Consider the following 20,330-nt stretch of genomic DNA (forward strand, 5'->3'; position numbering starts at 1 on the left):
TTGTATAATTATACTGTTAAAATCAAAAGCAAAGCTTGCCATCATTTGTCCCTTCATCCTTTATATTGTAAATGTGTCTAGGCATATTTTGTATCTATCAAACTATAGCCATTGACCAATTAAAACTAAGTACATTTGTATTACTTTGCTTACAAAGAATCTGCAGACCCTTTATCTGTACCTTTCCTTATTAGGCACAAGTTCTGATTTTTCATGTTAAAACTTTTTATGCTGGCAATATTCATGATGGCAGTAGTCACATTGGCAGTGAAAGAAAATTAAAGACAGTCCTAGCCTGTCAGTCTCTTTTTTGAAACAAGATGGATTCCAAAAAGAGAAAATATTATGCATACACTAATCATTTTTCCACTTCTCCCTTCACATTGTCTACTGGCAGAGTGAAAAATGCCAGCTTAAGTGAAAGTGAGGGAAATGTTTTGGACCTAGTGCCTATAATTTATTTATTTACTTACTTATTTTTGTTTACCAGGGTAGTAAATAGATTAATATTTATCAAGTTCAGGCTCAGCATGAGTTATTGTGGATGATTAATGTAGGTGAATATGGCCCCCACACATCCAAATGTACTTATTTTATTTTATCTTATTTTATTTCAGTTTGATAACCAGGTAGTTAGACTGGACAATGTGACCTTAGTCAGCCATGACCCATGCCCATATGGGAGTAAAATGACAACCTTATGCAAGAGATGGTCATAAATGTGAGAATATTACAGAAGAGATCATACACCATTATACCATGGTATCCATATGATAGCAAGAACATGCTACGTAATCAGTAATAGTATATATATATATATATATATATATATATATATATATATATATATATATATATGTTTCACTACAGTTTAGCAAATGTATGTCTGATAAATGAAGGGGTGATTCAAATTGCCAAACTTTTAGAAACTGAGATGTGTTTGACAGAAAAAGGCACATCGGGGTTGGGCAGAGATGTGTGTTTGTGCATGTGTTTGGGAGTAAGGGTTATGGTAATAGGTAAGTGCATAGCTGTAGTGTTTGTATGTGTGAGTGCATGCAGGTTAGGAGTAGGGAATAGATATGGTGTTGTGGGTATGTGTTGGTACGTGTGCGAGTCTGTGCCTGTCTTGTTTAGTGGTACTTCTATGGAAAAGGGTGTATTTTTTAAGGTACTGTGTAGGGTTAGGGTTACTGGGAGGGTTAGAATTATCATACCTTACTAAGGTGGTGCAGGGGGAGGTGAGGACAAACATGGATTTAACATTATGTAGGGGTTTGTGTAAAGATCACAAAAGGAAATTGTTTTTCTTTTGCAATCTTTTACAGGCAGGTTCAGTGATTAGAGATTTTAGACTTATTTGAATAATGTTTGAAATTATTTTGCCAGTAGTTTGTATCTGGTATTAGATAACTTTGATCATTTATACAACTATGTGTATATCCATATATATATATATATATATATATATATATATATATATATATATATATACACACACACATATATGTGTATATATATATATATATATATATATATATATATATATATATATATATACACACACACACAGGGGATAGATATTGATATAGATATATAAAATAACATTATATGGTGGAATAGTTCATTGATCATTTTTCTGTTATAATATCTTTTCCTCGTTTTTAGACAGTGACTTCTCTATTACTTCTGAGGTAGTTAAATGTATCAACTTTCTCTAAATGTTTCAATTTGTTACTTATGTACTCAGCTGTCATCTGAGTTTTGATATAAATCTGTAGCTTATTCCAAGAGACCGGGTTTATATCAGAGAAGACTTTTTTCACCTATCACTTAGTGAGTTTTATTGGTATGTCTACCAGAGTAGGACATCAGGAACCAAGAAACAGTTTGATATAACTGCCTATGTTGTGAAAAATGACCTGGCAGTAAAGAGGAAGAGAATAACAGCAGTAGTAGATGTAAATCTACACAGCTGACAAAGGGGAGTAACAAATGTTTCAAGGCAAGGTGCCACAAAGAGGTCTCTGTTGACCTAGGGAAGAGTTGAAACAAAAACAGCCTGGGTTCTAAAAATAAGATAGTTATCCTTGATAAAAGGATTAGATGCTGTGAGTTTTGTATATTATATAAAATGTACAAAATATAATCATATAGATATGCAAAATACAAAAATCTGCACTTTCATCAGTTAAGGTTAGATTGGCTACAGGCAGGATCTATAATGACAGTATAGACTGCAAAGCTTCTGTACACAATGAAAATTGTATCAACTTCTGTTTTAATATCTCGCAGTATAACAATGTCTGCCTCATATTTTCATAGAGTCACTAACTACATACCTACAATACACTACATACATTGGCAATAACAATATGCAACAAATATATATATATATATATATATATATATATATATATGTTAAACAATGCAACACACAAAAAAAGAAGTTATGTACTTACCATAAAGTTCCATGTGATGTGTTCATCTCGCCTTTGTTCTTACACACGGGTTCGGAGCCGATCATCGGCTCCGAATCGGCCGCATCGCAAAGCTCTGCATCTTAGAGAAGCTCGAGACCAGACTATATCCCATAATCCTCCCTGCTATTCCTCAGATCTAGTTTACGAGAAACCAGACCGCTAACCCTCACCTTGGTGCAAGACACACACATTCACATGGATATCCATGAATATCATCTGACTATAATAAGTAATGCCTATGGGCGGTGAACTACATCCTAATGAGGACACAGACCAATGAACCCTAGAAAGAAATAAGAAAAATCCCGACCAGACTCTAGTCTTACCTGTTCTTCCATAACATGTGAAGGGGGGGAAGGGAGGGAATGTAAGAACAAAGGCGAGATAAACACATCACATGGAACGTTATGGTAAGTACATAACTTCTTTATGTGAAAGTGCTCAATCTCGCCATTTGTTCTTACACACGGGTAGCGTCCCTAGCTCCGTCACCCTGGGTGACTCATGGAAGAACGTTCCTGAGCACAGTGGAACCAAAGGATGTCCTGTCCTTGGAGGTCCTGTAAACCTTATAATGAGTGATAAATGTATGAGGTTTAGCCCAGGTAGCTGCTGCACAAATCGTGTCCAAAGGTAAGCGAGCTGCATGAGCCAAGGAAGTGGACACGGACCTGGTAGAATGAGCCTTAGGCTTGAAAGGTAATGACTGATTCTTAATAGAGTACCCAAATGCTATACAATCGGAAAGCCATTTAGATAAGGTACGTTTCATGACTGCCATACCCTTTTTGTTGTCTGCAAACAAGACAAACAGCTGATCTGACTTTCTGTGATCTTTAGTCCTGTCCAGATAAAACCTTAGCTGCCTATGAACATCCAACTTGTGCAGCATATACTCCAGTTTGTTTGTATGATTCTTGAAAAACGTGGGGAGCTCTATGGATTGGTTGATATTTAGGACAGAACATACCTTGGGGAGGAATGACGGGTTTGTGCGCAAAGAGACTCTATCTGGGTGAAAGATCAAGTATGGTGGCCTGACTGACAATGCTTGTAGCTCTGATACTCTTCGAGCTGAAGTGACCGCCACGAGAAATAGTGTCTTCCACAATAAGAACTTTAGGAGGCAGGATGAAGCCAGTTCGAAGGGAGGTAACATCAGTTGTGACAATAATAAGTTCAAATTCCATGGGAAAAAAGGTTCCCGAATGGGTGGATGAAGGTGGAAGGTTCCTTTCATAAAAGCCTTGCAAAGCCTGTGAGACATAATAGAAGAGCCCCCCTCACCAATATGAAAGTTAGATATAGCCGCCAACTGTACTCTCAAGGTGGAAGTTGAGGCCCCTTCATGAAAGAGTATTGATAAGAATTCCAGAACTTTGTGTAGTGGAGCTACCAAGGGATCTATGTGTTGGCTTGACGCCCAACATACGAAGCATTTCCATTTGCTTCTGTTAAGCCTTCTGGTGGAGGCTTTATGAGAGGCAACCAGAATGTGTTGAACTGCTGGAGAAAGAAGATCTGACCTGGCTAGAGAGGGAAGCGGAGCAGCCAAGCTGTCAGTTTGAGGGATTGGAAAGATGGGTGAGGAACTCCCGACGAATGAGTCAGTAGATCTTGTACTGGGTCCAGAATCCAAGGTTCCTCCTTTTGATGGGCTCGAAGAAAGGGAAACCATATCTGCCGAGGCCAGAATGGAGCTATGAGTATTATTGTCCTTTCCAGGTTCCTGGCTTTCTGTAGAAATTTGGGAATCAACGGGGTAGGAGGGAATGCATACAGGAGACCCGGGGGCCAATCGTGCACCAGTGAGTCCCTGGGAACATCCCCCGGAGGGGGTAGAAGGGCAAAGTAGCTTCTGCATTTGGCATTCAACGGGGATGCAAACAGATCGCAGCAAGGCTGGCCCCATCTGCGGAAGATCCTTTCCGCCACCTGTGGATTGAGGGACCACTCGTGAGGTAACAGGATGGCTCTGCTCAACCTGTCCGCAATGACGTTGGATGACCCTGGGATATGCATTGCCACTAGAAAGCGACCCGTGGACTCTGCCCATTGCCAAATTCTCATGGCCTCTCTGCATAATGGGTAAGACTTGGTTCCCCCTTGCTTGTTTATGTACCGGACCACAGACATGTTGTCCGTCTGAACTGCCACTGTTCCCAGAAGTAAGAGAGCTTGGAAGTGTTGCAACGCTAGGAACACCACCCTCAACTCCAGAACATTTATGTGCAGGTTGTACTCTATGTTGGACCATTCCCCTTGGACTGTTCTTCCCTGAAAAAGTCCCCCCCACCCTATCAGAGAAGCATCCGTGGTTATTGTGGCCGTCGGGTTGGGTAGGACAAACGGACGACCCATTGTGAGGTCCTGACTGTTTACCCACCATGAAAGATCTCGTTTGCAAGAGTTTGTTATTAGTATCTCGTGCGATAAGGGTACCTGCTGGAACGACCATTGCACGAAAAGCAGCCATTGGAGGACCCTAATGTGCAATCTCCCCATGAGAACTGCAATCAGAGACGCTGCCATTAGTCCCAGAACTTTTAACACTAGCCTGGCTGGGGCTTTCCTGTTCTGAAGAAGAAGAACCTGTTCTTTGAGGGCTGACGCCCTTAGTGGAGGAAGCTTTAACAGTGTTAACCGTGTATCTAGGTCTGCTCCGATGAATGAGATATGCTGTGAGGGCGATAAGGCAGATTTTTCGAAAGTGATTGAAATTCCTAAGTGGGAACAAAGGTCGACTGTGTAGTCTCTGGCTTGAACAAGACGATGCCTGGTGGTGGCGGTGAGGAGCCAGTCATCCAAATACGGAAACACCCAGAATCCTTGTTGTCTCGCCACTACTGCCATGCATTTGGTGAATACCCTGGGGGCTGAGGTGAGTCCAAAGGGCAGAGCTCGAAATTGAAAATGACTGGCTCCAAGCCGGAAGCACAGGTGATCTCTGGACGGCCTGGCCATTTTGATGTGGTAGTACGCGTCCTTGAGATCTATCGAGCACATCCAATCATCCTTCTGTAAGAAGGGAAGGATCGACTGTAGCGTGACCATCCAGAACTTTTCCTTCCTTATGAAGGTGTTGAGATTGCTGAGATCCAAAATCGGTCTCCAGTCCCCTGTCTTCTTTGGAACTAAAAAGAACCTTGCCATGGGACGGGATGGTGTCCCGGCTGTGTGCTCATGAACTCAACGAGGGAATTAAAACCCAAGTTAGGTTAGGACAGTTTAATCTTAGCCTCAGGATACATCCTTATCTGCTACATCACAAGATGGGTTGCAAACTGGCTAAGTGACAGAACCCACAGGGTCAAGTTTTGCTGGAGCCATGTCAGCTCAAAGCCTGTCACAAGTGGTGTCTACCATATAGGTGGCAATCCACTGAGCACAGCTATATCACCCACCTGAGAACTCCAGCTCTATTCAGTCTCTCTGGCCTTGTTCAAGAGGAATCTTGTGTGGATGGATGGAGATTGCAGATATGGGATTACTTCAGTGTCACTGCTTGACAGAGGTATGAACCTATGAACCTATGAGTAAGTTCCGGATCCTCTTTGGTCCACTGGGACTGGCTGGATGACTCTTTTTTCGAGCAGCTTTGAAATTTCTACAGCTTCTGGACCTCGGAGATGGGGTGGCACATCTGGAAGTCTCTTTTGTTGAGGTGGTGTGGACGTAAAAGGAATTATGTATCCTCTGGTTACTATGCTTTTTATAACAACACACGAATCACTAAAAACTCTAATATTTAATAAGAAGCTTTCGGATTATCCACCCTTCATCAGCATATAAAAACAGTGAACAGGATTTGGTAGGTTGACTGTATCATGTGACTCTAATTGAACCTCTATTTAAAACTTGAAAAAGTTCACTGTTTTTATATGCTGATGAAGGGTGGATAACCCGAAAGCTTCTTATTAAATATTAGCGTTTTAGTGATTCGTGTGTTGTTATACAAATTCTGCAGTGTGGTAAAGAGTTTTTCTAGTAATAGTTTCACTTTTGTGATACTATAAACGCTGATTTAGGAGGGAGATTCAGCCAGCCTACTTTACAATTCATGTGGTGACGAGATGAATCCATCAATCAAAAGACTTTTGTACAAGACCAACAATCCCTTATTACAATCAAATGTTACTGTAACCCAGGAGGTAAACGCTGACCAGAATCTGGGTGAATTTAGCAATTTATTAAATGCACTAGAGAAAAATGTTAACTCATATAAACAGCTCCAATGGCAGCATTTAAGCTTTTTAGCTTATTTGGAGCTGGGTGTAATACCGCGTGGACTACGCATTCTAAAAATGCCTTCCTATGGTAATACCCATCAAGAGTTATTAATACAGTGGCAGCAGCTAAACCTTGAATTAAGTGCTAACTACATGAAATTAATGAATAAATTCTTTGAAGGTATAGAAAAGGACCTAATAGATGAAATTGAAAAACTGGAAAAAGAAGTACTGAGTAAGTTAACATCTGATAATTTTAATGAGCAATATCAAGCATTTTTGGATCGTGTGCAAACGTAGGTTAGACAGTAGACTTGAAAAGAAGAAGTACAAACTGCAACGCGATTTGACCGATTTCAAAAATGGCCATATTTTTTCATGGCCGAGAACTGAGTATAAACTAAATATTATCACTAATACTCAAGGTGTAGTTGGCACAAGAGGTAAAGGAACTGTCCCTAAGAGCTTGGATCAGCTTGATGAATTTGAATTACCGCTGACGCCTGTAGGACTCTCGACCAATTAGAATGTACGTGCACCGAGTTCCGCATGTGCTCCATGCAGTCAGCATGGGCAGGAATCCTCTTTGAAAATTGTAATTGAAACAGAGAAAGCAGTTGAACATGGTGTGTCTAATATTCAGGCGATTGTGGACGAACATTCGCAGACAAGGTCTAAAATAGACACAAAAGAGAGAAGTAAACAGATGGAAATATCTTCTTTTTTGCCCTTTCGTCTGAAACAACCAGAAAAGGTAACAATACAACACAAACAGCCATTTGAGAAGCGTCCATTACAGAAGCAGATTCAACAAGTGACGCCGGGAATGAAAAGGAAAAACAGCAGTCCGCTGGTACCCAACAAGAATGTACGCCGTTGAGAGGGACAATAAGTTTAATAAAAGGTACTGTAAATTTATCAGATCAGCAGTTAACTGACCATTTTGATCTGCTAGGAAATGGTTTGAAGTTTACTCCATTTGCTAGAGACAGCATTGTAAAGGCAATTACTGATGCTAAGCTGTTCACCAGAAGCTTAACATTAAAACTGATTTTCAAGCAAAATGTTGAAGATAATCATAGTTGTAAAAAATTGAGCACATTTATACCACAGCTCTGTCCAGTAGTATCAGCATTTCTATGTATAGTTGAGAAGGAACTTGGGTTATTATATGCAAAACGACATAAAAAGGAAAGCTTTAATCTATCCTATAAAGAGTATATAGCCCTTAAGTATTTGAAAGAGAATGATAATATTATTATTAAACAAGCGGATAAAGGTGGGGCAACTGTGGTAATGAATAAAATAGATTATATGTATAAGTTTAAACATTTTCTGGCAGATCCATTAACATTTAAACAAATAACATTCATAGAAATAAAAAACTATATTTCAGAAGTGAATATGATCATCTATGATATGCAATTAAATCAAGATATAACAATTGATCTGTTCAACTATTTTACAGTACCTTGCCCTAAGACACCACAAATATATGGGAGTCCTAAAATCCATAAATCCTTAGAAGATCCACCTTTGAGGCCTATAGTCTCAGGCAAAGGATGGATAACGGTACCTATATCCAAGTATTTGCAGAAGAAACTAAGTATTTATCAAAATGTACTAGTATCATAAAAGACACAACACATTTTCTGGAAAAGCTTTCTAAATGGTACGAACAAAGAAATAATTTTAATTTCTTGCTCGTGACTCTGGATATAACTTCTTTATTTACAGTCATTCTGATAGACTATGGTGTGGAAGCAGTAAGAAGTTTTCTTTGTACAGAAACAGAATTACAATCTAGAGAAATAGAGAATACCTGTATGCTTTTAGAAGTGGTTCTGACAAAAAATGTGTTTATTTTTGATAGCATTCCTTAACTGCAAACTACTGGAGTAGCCATGGGCACACCAGTAGCAAATACATTTGCGAACTTGGTGCTCTATCAATGGGAAAAGGAGTATATATTGAGTGATTATAATGAGCTTAACAGCAAAGTAAAGTCATACTGTAGGTTTGTGAATGACTGTTTTTTTGTCTGGAATGGCACTGATATAGAGTTGAAAAGTTATGTTATATATCTAAATACAACTACGAGTTTTTTGAAGTTTAAAATGGTTTCATCACCTGAAAACATTGTATTTTTCAATGTGAACATATACAAGAAACAAGATAAATTAGAAACCATGATCTATAGGAAAGAGGTGCATGCAAATAGGTACTTAAAAAGAAACAGCATGCATGCACCCCATACATTTAAAGGTATTCTTAAATCACAATTAATAAGAGTTAGCAAACTGAATACTGAAGAGAATAACTTTATAGATCAAGCAAACTTAATGAAGGATGAATTTATTAGGAATGGTTACCCTATACACAGTATAAATACTATATATGATGAGGTTCTTTCAGGCAGGAAAGATAAATATAAGCCTATTTCTGGTAAGGATCCAATGTTACTAGTACAAGGTACGCATGAAAATATTGATAAGAATATAGTAAGATATGTGACTACATTTAATGGCAACACAAAAGACGTTTGTGATATCATAGGAAAAAAATGGATAATCTTATTAGCAATGCCAGAACTAAAGGATTTGATAGGTCCAAAACCAAAATTTGCTTTTAGGAATGAGGAGACCTTAAAACAAATGCTGTGCTATAAAGACTTTAAGAATAAGGACATAGTAACTCATGGTAAAAAAGGAACATATAAATACTTTAATTGCACCTGTTGCATGGATATTTTTGATAAAGGTGATGACTTTCAGCATCCAGTAACAAAAGAAAGGTTTATATTTAATTGTTCAGTAAATTGTAATATGACAAAGCTAGTATATCTAGCAACATGCACAATGTGCACGGCATTTTATATAGGAAAAACTATGAGAAAATTAAAAGACCGTAAAATTGAACACAAGTCAGAAATAAAGAGGAAAGTAATAAATAATGGTCTTTGTAAACATATTATGGACTTCAGTACACACACATTTAGATTTAGGGGTATAAATGTCGTAAGTATGAATCCAAGAGGGGGTGATGTAAATAATGAACTTGAACTGACAGAATATGAATGGATTATCAAGTTGCAAGCAGACTCACCACCAGGCTTAAATACTACTGTTAGTTTAAAGCCGATACTGGTAAAAAGACAGAGAGATAATATTTGATGGAAATTTTATGACCTTTCTACATTTTGTATATGGGTCTATTTTTGTGTATAGTTTTGCATTTTATTTTACACTGACATCATATGGTATTTTTATATATATGTTTATATATAAAGCAAATAGAAATTAGTCATTACTAAGTTTTAATTGTTTTAATTGTTATTAAATGAACAGGATTTGGTAGGCTGACTGTATCATGTGACTCTAATTGAACCTCTATTTAAAACTTGAAAAAGTTCACTGTTTTTATATGCTGATGAAGGGTGGATAACCCGAAAGCTTCTTATTAAATATTAGCGTTTTTAGTGATTCATGTGTTGTTATACAAATTCTGCAGTGTGGTAAAGAGTGTTTCTAGTACTATGCTTTTTACCCAAGAATCCGAAGTAAGATTTAGCCAGGCCTGTGGGTATAAAGTCAAGCGACCCCCGACCGCCTCCAGAGTAGGACAGTCGGGCCTCCATTCAGGAGTGCTGGAAGGGCTTCCCAGAGACTGTATCCCTGTCGCCCTGATTTTGCGGACCCCCTCTGCCACCAGGGCGGCGTCTTCCATTTCTTCCCCCTCCTCTGCCTCTGGAGGGGGCATCACCCTGTGTGGCTTGGAAAGATCCCTGAGTCTTACGGAACCACATTTTTCCGCCTCGTTGCCCTTTGGGGTACGGTCTAGATGGAGCGGAAAAACGGACCCCAACAGCAGACAGGGTCTTCCCCTCTTGCTCACACCGAGTTAGAGTCTCCTTTACTTTGGGCCCAAAGAGTGTGGCACCATCAAAGGGGGCATTGGCAAAGGAAGACTTGAAGGCTTCCGCAAAGGAGCACAGCCGCATCCAAGATTGTCTACGGAGAGCAATTGCTGAAGCTGCAGTTCTACTCGATCCTTCAGCCGCATATGAGATGAGCCTCATGGATGAGTTTACTATTGAAGTAAGGGTGTTGAGTTGTGCTGTCACCTTATCTGAGACAGCAGAATCTGTGTTACCCTGGAGGGTATCTCCCAGTTCCTTAATGAGATCCCTCTGTAGACGTGTAAAATGTGTCAAATAGTTTAGCGAATGCATGGAAAAAGTCGCTAAACTAAAAACGCGCTTCCCATATCTGTCCATAGTCCTAGAATCCTTATTAGGAGGATGAAAAGAAGAGGAAGACTCAGACATTTCCTTCTTCGTAGCCGCCGCCACCACCATAGAGTCGACTGGAACTCCTTTAGTGAGATAGGCCTTATCCTGGGGGGCCGTGATAAATTTGTTTGGTTTTCGGGGGACCGGTTCCACTGTGTCCGGTGTTTCCCATGCCCTTCGCGCGATCAAGTCCATCAATTCATCGAAGGGCAGGGTCACCCAGGAGGTAAAAGGTTGAGCCCCAAAAGCCTTCAGCAACACCGACTCGTCCTCAGTGGGGGCTAGGGACTGCCAATCACCCCTCTGTTTCAAGATCTCCAGGATGTCTGCAAATGACACATCCTCAGAGGGGGGATCGTGGGGACCCCTCTGCCTCATCCAAATCGGTGTCAGACGTTAGAGGTTCCTGTGGGGAATCAATGTGCTTCCTCTTGCACAATCTCTTCCTCGGAACCTCATCAGAGGGGGCTTCTGGTGAGGCCTCCGAGGAACAGGGAGCACCCTCTGGGGCTGGCTGAGGCAATGGGGCTCTACGCTTAGGGTGAATCGTGGGAGCAGAAACAGAAAGCGGCCCTTTAGGGGAAGGAGAAGATGCCTCCAATGAAGTAGTTGTCTGAGCAGACAATACCTTCCTCATAAGGTCGAAAGTCCCCGAGCCCCAGGCCGAGGACTCCTCCGGTTCCCAAGAACGCGGAAGCATCACCGACACCGGAACCGTGGGCTCCAACCTGGAAGTCGGAGCCGAACCAATCTGCTCCGAGGCCCCGAGAGGGAGAGTCTGCACCGAAAATTCGGTACGACTCTCGGTCCCGGAACCAAGGGGCGATCGTCGGCTCCGCAACTCCCCTACGGGCTCCGAAGGAATCAAAGTCAATGGTGCCGATCGTGGAATGGATGGGTTCGGCACCGAGGGCTCCACTAGCATCGGTTCGTCCTCTCCCGGCTCCGAAGACTGGACGAGTCTCGAAGGAGGACCTGTTGGAGACACGGAGAGGCCTTCTAGTTTCAACACCAACTGGGACGAAACCGCAATCAGCTTGGAAAGGGCCATGTTTTCCGGTGGAGGTAGCTCCGACACCGATTCCAAGACCTGGGGCTCGGTAAAAGATAACCGTTTGATGCTCGGCCCCGAGGTCTGTGGAACCAGCGAATGAATCTTTGAAGATGAGCTCGGAGCCGATGGCATGGGCTCCGACATCTTCGATGTCTTCGACCCCTTCGAAGACTTAGAAGCCTGGTCAGACTTCTCCAAGGCCTCCTGAAAGTCAGGTTTAAGTAAACCCCTGTCAATAAGCTTCCTGCGCCTCTCTGTCATGACCCTCCCACTAAAGGAATGACAGATGGAGCAATCCTCCTGCAAATGGAGAGGGCCAAGGCAGTAGACGCAGGATGCGTGATTGTCAATGATGGACATTTTCTGTCCACACTGACACCTCTTAAAGCCGGATTTGGCTTTCTCCGACATGGTACAGTCAAGTCCAAACTCTGAAAACAGTGAAAAATAGAAGGATAGAAAAACTAGTCAACAATAACTATATAAAATAAGCAGTACACAACAAGGCTATAATAACACACTATTAGAACAAAGTCATAGTTCTGACAGAAAACTAGTAGGCTGAAGCCCAAAACCTATGTATCTAAAGTATATATATATAAGATATATATTAAAAACACACACACACACACTCTATACTATCTATCTAAAGTTAAAGATAAAGTTTTGTTAAAGATTTTCAAAGAAAAATTGCTTATCTCAAACGATAAACTAAATTGCTCTCTGGCCCGAGCTCTCCTCGACCGATCTGTTGCAGTGGCAAACTAGATCTGAGGAATAGCAGGGAGGATTATGGGATATAGTCTGGTCTCGAGCTTCTCTAGGATGCAGAGCTTTGCGATGCGGCTGGAGCCGATGAACGGCTCAGAACCCGTGTGTAAGAACAAACGGCGAGACTGAACACTTTCACATCAAAGGGTAAAGATCGGTCATGAATAAATGCAGACCAAATATGTAATGGTGAGCACTGTTTGACCCCCTTCCCCCCAAAAAAAGATGGACAAGCAGTCTTCAAACCATACATTTATATGCTTCAGACTAAGACCAACTAAAAAATAGGTGCTAGCAAGAACAGCTAAACCTCACTCCAGTACAATAACTATGCCTGCACAAACCAACACTGGCAGCTTTCAAGAACTCAGAATTCCTTCCTCTACCTCCTTGTGATAAGTGATCGGCTAAGCCACTCCCATCAGGGGAAGCCTAACTCCTGTCACTGGAAGTCAGTTGTTCAAGCTTTTAGTGCTAAACTGGGATAACTGAGAAGGACCATAAGCAGGAACTGCCTGAAACCAACCAATTCACAACTAAAAAAATACCAACACAAATAACCAACAACACAAGGTTAGATACCATCAAACTATATATAAAATAAGGGAGATGGTGAGTGGGTGCTGCCACTGAGGAAGTGTGAAATTTGAACATCTACTGTTACAGTTGCATATGTAGGACTTCTGCAACTGTACTATGGCCATCATTCACGCTGCCTCAGTAGCATATGTGTACATTCCCAAAGCTTACCCTACCTGGGAGGAAGGATACGGAATCAGGAACCTGATACTATAAAATTCTCCATTACCCTACTAATACTCCCATACTTAATAACCTTATTGTCCCTTACAGGAATCTTACTTCCCTCCGCTCAGCTAACAAACTACTAGTTGCCACTTTCAAATCACACAATAAAGCTGGTGACTCCTTGTTTACAAATAGTGTTGGCTCACACTGGAATAAACTTCCCACAGAACTGACCACTCTAGGCTCTCCACAACTTTTCAAGAAACAACTAAAGAACTATTTCAAATCTCACTGGCTATGCCCTTGCTCTTACCCTGACTGACCTCAGCATCCAACTCTCTTTACAGTTCTCTCCTTTACTCTTCTACTTGTCTCTATCACTAGTACTACCCCTCCTCTGCAGCTCACCTTGAATGTCACTTGCATTTTACTTTCCTACAACATCCCTTTTTTCGTTCTACTTGATAAATTACTGCAACCAGTCATCTCTCCATTTATTTAAACCTTATCCTGCTCCCTGACGTGCTAACTGTTTCTTTATAACTAGTGCCCTGGTACTAAATGTTTATCATTATTGTAAATACTGTACATATTATATAGACTCTTGGGCGAGTCACTATTCTCTCTCTCTCTTCAACTTTAATATTCTTGCCTTGTAAAGAATATGGGATTAGGAATCCTCACTGTATTTTAGATTTTGTTGAATTTGCTTCTGTTCTGTTACTATGTTAATAGTTCTTTACAGGCCTATAATTTGTTATCTTACTGTGCTGTTTTCATGTTCTTTTATCATTTACTAGTATATAGTGGAGCTTTTCTCCTCGGACCTCTGCTGAAAATGGACATGTATCCAGCCAGACTAGCCCGGTCAACAAATGTAAAATAAAAATAAAAAATAAATAAATAAACCTGGTCCTCCCAAAGCCTACACTGTAACTTGAGAAAGACTCCAGTTTGTAGTGCTTTGTAAAGGTACGGACAGAGGACCATGCTGCTGCTTCTACAATGCTTCTACAGTCCACTCCCTTCCGATATGCTACCAAAGAGGATAAGGCACTGGTGGAATGTGCCTTAAGCTTGTCTGGAATGGATTTACCATGGTAGGAATAACAGAAAAACAATAGTGAAGAACTAATGAGCAATCATTTGCTTAAAGGCAGGGTCACCCTTCTTAACTCCAGAATAGAAAATAAACATCTGTTCAACTTTTCTGAATGGCTTAGTTCTGTCAAGGTAGTACCTGAGCTGCCTGTGCACTTCCACGATATGCAGAATAAAGAAGTTATGTCTTACCATAATGTTCCATCTGTGTTGTTCATCTTCACCAATCCTTGACGGTGGGTTCAGTTCCGAACCCTCAGAACCGACTTGGCCGTTATTTTCCAGCTCGCGCTCTCCAAACTCTCGAGCCAGGCTGTACCCATAATGGTCCTCACAGAGATTACCTCAGATTGAGTTTGCCAGATGGCAGAATACAGCCAAGAAACCAGGAATTTTATTTATATATAGAAATATATATACATATAGCATATATACAGACAGGACAAGGCCATCTATGAGTTCCTGATCAGAAACTGGATCAGAATTGGGGAGGTCTGCTAACAGACTTAGGATGGGGGAAAGGTGGGTGGGTATGTCAAGGATTAGTGAAGATGAACACAGATGGAACATTATGGTAAGACATAACTTCTTTATCTGATGTTGTTAATCTTCACCTAATCCTTGACAGTGGGACATAATCCCCAGCTAATTATTTGCCTTGGGAGGTCTCGTGGAAGAATATTCTAAAGCATCATATAGCCAAAGGAAGCTCAACCCCTCGAGACCTGGTCTAATTTGTAATGCGCGATAAAGGTATGGTGAAAAGACCATGTGGCTTCTGCACAAATGTCATCTAGTGAAGCTGTTGTATGAAAAACTGCTGACATGGCAATAGCCCTTGTAGAGTGGGCTTTAATTGTTTTGGGAAGTTGAAATCCTTGTGATTGATAATTGAAGGTGATGCAGTCTCTCAACCATTTAGCTAAGGTAACTTTGGTAACTGCACAACCCATTCGTAATGAAGATAAGGCTACAAATAGCTGGTCAGATTTTCAGAACTCCTTAGTTTTGTGGAGATAAAACTGCAATTGTCTGTGTACATCCAGTAAATGAAGAGTGTATTCTCCTTTATTGGAAAAATTAGGGAAAAAGGTTGGCAGCTGTAAGGTCTGATTGATATTGGATTCAGAAACTACTTTTGGAAGAAAGGAGGGGTTTGTTCTTAGTTGGACTCTGTCTTTATGGAAGATTAGATAAGGTGATTTGCATGATAAGGCTTGTAACTCAGAATCTCTCCTTGCAGAGGTGATGGCCACCAGAAATAAAGTCTTCCAAGATAAAAATTTCAAATGACAAGATGCTGCTTGTTCAAAGGGGGTTTGTGTTAATGCCTGGAGAACTGTAGTCAAATCCCATGGAGGGACTGGTGCTTTAAAAGGGGGTCTCAATAAGAACAAACCTTTCAAGAATGCTTTGGAAGGTTTATAAGAAATTACTGACGAGTCATTGTAACCAGTATGAAAATGTGAGATTGCTGCTAGGTGAACCTTTATAGTGGAAGGAGAGGAACCAGATTCAAAGAGTATTTAAGACATATTGGATGTGTTCAATTGTGGCAGTAAAGGGATCAAGTCCTTTATCCAAAGCCCATATGATAAATCTTTTCCATTTGCACAGGTAACATTTCCTAGTCTTAGGCTTGTGATGTGCAATAAAAATGCATTGCACATGTGATGAAAGAGTGGAATGCCTGGAAATCATGGGAAGTGGAGAAGCCATACAGTCAACTTGAAGTGCTGTAAATTTGGGTGAACCATGCCCTCTGGGTGAGTTAGCAGATCCGGAACTGAGTCCAGACTCCATGGTTTCTGTAGCAGATGAGGCCAAAGGAAGGGAAAACAAACTTGACAAGGCCAGAATGGGGCAATAAGGATTATGGTATTCTTCATCTTTTTGGCTTTCTTTAGGAATTGTGAAATTAGAGGAACAGGGGAAAGGCATACAATAGACATGGAGGCCAACTGTGGAGAAGAGCATCCCTGGGTGATTCCCCTGGTGGGGGGATTAGCGCAAAGTAACTTCTGCATTTGTTGTTCAGGGGAGAAGCGAATAGGTTGCAGCAAGGTTGACCCAATCGGCAGAAGATCCTGTCCACCACTACAGGGTACAGAGACCACTCATTTGGCATGAGAATAGTCCTGCTCAGTTTGTCTGCTATCACATTGGAACTTCCCAGAATGTGCATTGCTCTCAGAAAGTGGTTGGAAGAAATATTGCCCATTGCCAAATTCTGAGTGCCTCTTGACATAGTGGATACGATTTGGTTCCCCCTTGTTTGTTGATGTACCAGACTACTGACATATTGCCTGTCTGAATTGCAACTGTCCCTAGAGAAAGGGTATCCTGGAATGCTTGCAATGCTAACAACACTACCCTCATCTCTAGAACAATTATGTGCAAGCTGGCCTCTAGTTGGGATAATGTGCCTTGAATTGTCTTCCCCAGATAATGCCCCACCTCCACCCTATTTGGGAAGCCTACGTGGTCACTATGGCTTGGAGCTGGGAAGAATAACTTGTCGGTGCAGGAGAATCTGATCAGAGTGAATCCACCATTTGAGGTCTTGTTTTCAGTGGTTGGTGATCAAGATTTGGTTTAAGACATTGGTTGGTGAATTAAGAGACCATTGCATTGCCAGTAACTACTGTAGTATTCGCATGTGAAACCTTACTAGAGGAACCATAGTAATTGAGGCAGCCATCGGACCTAAGGTTTGAAGTATCAGTCTTGCTGGGACTCTGTCACTTTGGAGGATCTGTCTGACTAGAGCTCTGATGCTTAGTAGTCTCTCTGGAGGAAGAAAAGCTATTCCTGAGACAGTGTTTAGATGTGTCCCTATGAAATCTAGTTGTGTAGGTTGCAGATTGGATTTCTCGAACTTTACTAAAACGCCTAGGGATGTGCAAACAGACATGGTGTAGTCTCTTGCCTGTTCTAAGTGACACCTGGTGGTATAAGTGAGGTGCCAGTCATCGAGGTATAGAAAGACTTGAAAACCTTGCAGTCTGAGGTGAGCTGCAACCACTGTCATGCATTTAGTAAACACCCTGAGGGCTGTGGTGACTCCAAAGGGTAGTGCTCTGAATTGATAGTGACTGGCTCCTAGCCGGAAGCGTAGAAACCTTCTGGAGCTTTTGTCCATTTTTATGTGGTAATAAGCATTCTTGAGGTCTATAGAGTACATCCAGTCACCTTTTTCCAAGAAAGGAAGTGTGGCTTGAACCAAGACCATACGGAACTTGGTTTAGTGGACCGATTTGTTGAATCGGCTGAAATTCAAAATGAGTCTCCATTCCCCGGTTTTCTTTGGCACTAAAAAGAATCTTGAGTAAATTCCAGATCCTACTTGGTCTGGTGGGACTTCTTGGAAGACTCTTTTTTCGAGCAATTTTCAGATTTCTAAGACTGCTGCCTCCCTTTGATTGGGTGGAACATCTGGGAGTTTTTTCTGTTGTTTGGGAACTGTAAACAATGGGATCTGGTAACTGCTGGATATTATTCCGTGCACCCATTTGTCTGAAGTTATTAATTGCCAGGCCAGTCAGTGCAGGGATAATCATTCCCCAAATGCCTCCAGAAGAGGGCAGTTTAGGGATGCTGATAGGAAGTACCAGAGAAAGATTCTCTGGACCCCTGACTCTGCAGTCCATTCCTGCCTCTTGGGGGGGGGTGTCTTCCACTGTTTCCCCCTCTGCCCTGGGGGAAATCTTTGCCTTGTGAGTCACAGAAATGCCCTTTGGATTTCTTAAACCATAGTCTCCCACTCCTCTGATTCCTTGAGTAAGGTCACTGAGGGGTAGAGAAACATATGCCCATGGCAGATAAGGTCTTACCATCCCGCTCACTTCTGACTAGAGTTTCTTTAACTTGTGGGTCAAAAAGGGTGGATCCATCAAAGGCAGCACTGAAAAATGATGCTTTGAATGGTTCCGCAAAGTTGCATAAGCGTATCCTGGATTGCCTTCTGATGGCTATACCTAAACCCACTACTCTGGACGTCCCTTCAGCTGCATGTGCTATGAGCCTCATAGACGAATTAGAGATGGATTCTAGGGTCGCAGGCTGGGAGGTAACATTATCTTGAACCCCCTCAGCTATTGCTCTTGGCAGAGTATTTGAAAGTTCTTTAATCAAATCTCTTTGTAATCTGGTAGTGTGCCATATAAATTCAAGGACCTCAGAGCAAAGGTCGTTGAAGCATAAACACACTTCCCAAATCTATCCAACATCCTAGACTCCTTTTTAGGAGGATGGATAGTATGACTATGACTCTCTTCTGCAAGTTCTCGCTTGGTGGCTTATGCTAACACCACTGCGTCAACAGGGATTCCTTTTGACCAATGTGGTTCCTTTTTAGGTGCAGATAAAATACGATCTGGCCTCTTTGGGATAGGCTCTATGGCGTTGGGTATCTTCCACGCCTACTGAGCAATCAGTTTGACGAGATCATCAGCAGGTGGAGAATTTGGCGTGAAAAGCCTGCAGGTATACGGACTCCTCTGAGGAAGGCTAGGTGGATGACGAGCCACCCCTTTGTTTAAGGATTTCAAGGATGTCCCTGAAGGAAATATCTCCAGGGGGTGACTTAGGGGAGCCTTCCCCTTCATTGAAGTCAGTATCGTCCGTGTAAGACTCTTCCGGGTAGTCAAGGTGCTTGTTCTTGCACTTCCTCTTCACAGGGACTTCCTTGAAGGGATGTTCCAGGGAAATTTCTGAAGAGGTGACCACCAAGGTTTTGCACCCTCTGTCCAGGGATGAGGTCAGTGGTAGCTCTGGCCGAGAGGAAGGGGAAAAAAATCTGTCCCGACATGGAAGGCAGAGACTGGAAATCCCCGAATGATAAACCCTTATCCATAATATGGAAATCAGGTTCCCCCCTGGTGGGAGCCCAGAACCAAAAAGACTGACACCCCACACCAAGGAGACCACCCCCATATCTGGAACCTGGGTCTGAACTACAAGGGCCAATGCTCCAAGAGGCATGGATGGCTCAGATGGAACCAAAAGGGTACCATGCATCTTGGAAACGACCACTGTGTCCTGACCCCAGGAGTCCTCCGGTGCTGAAGACTCGTAAATACTCAAGGCGGTTGTCAGAACCAAAGACAGACATGCTATCGGAACCGCCTCAGTAGGAGCTGGAATTGTCAGAACTGAGGACTCCAAAGGCTCTGGTAGAGTTGGAGGAGAAGTGTAGGTAGGTGACATAGAATGCACAGTCTGGATGCCGGATCAGCATGAAACCGAGGGTAGTCCTCTTGCCACAAGGAGCCGATCCACTAATCTCATAATGTCCTGTTCAGATAGGCTCTTAGTAGACCTCACCAATAAGGTGGAAGGTGGAAGGAGACGTAGACCATCTGACTTCCACAAAAGGAGTCTCTGAAGGGGTCTGCATATGGTGAATACGTTATTCGTGGTGGTGACAATATTTTTGTTTTCTTCAGAAACAAGGGCTCTATTGGAGCCGATACCGAGATATCCATAAGTTTCCAATGTGGTTTAGTAGGTTGTGTCAAGTCTCCCAGTGCCAAGGAAATTTTTGGTATTTTTTTTAGTCAGTTCTGAGCAACTTGTAACCAAGGATGCTCTTTTCTGAGAACTGTGGGGAGAAGTTCCCGCTTCCCCAGTTTTCTCCTTAGAAGCAGAAATGG

The sequence above is a fragment of the Protopterus annectens genome, chromosome 3.part0, assembly GCF_019279795.1.
Source record: "Protopterus annectens isolate FY-2018-M chromosome 3.part0, PAN1.0, whole genome shotgun sequence".
Lineage (NCBI taxonomy): Eukaryota > Metazoa > Chordata > Ceratodontiformes > Protopteridae > Protopterus > Protopterus annectens.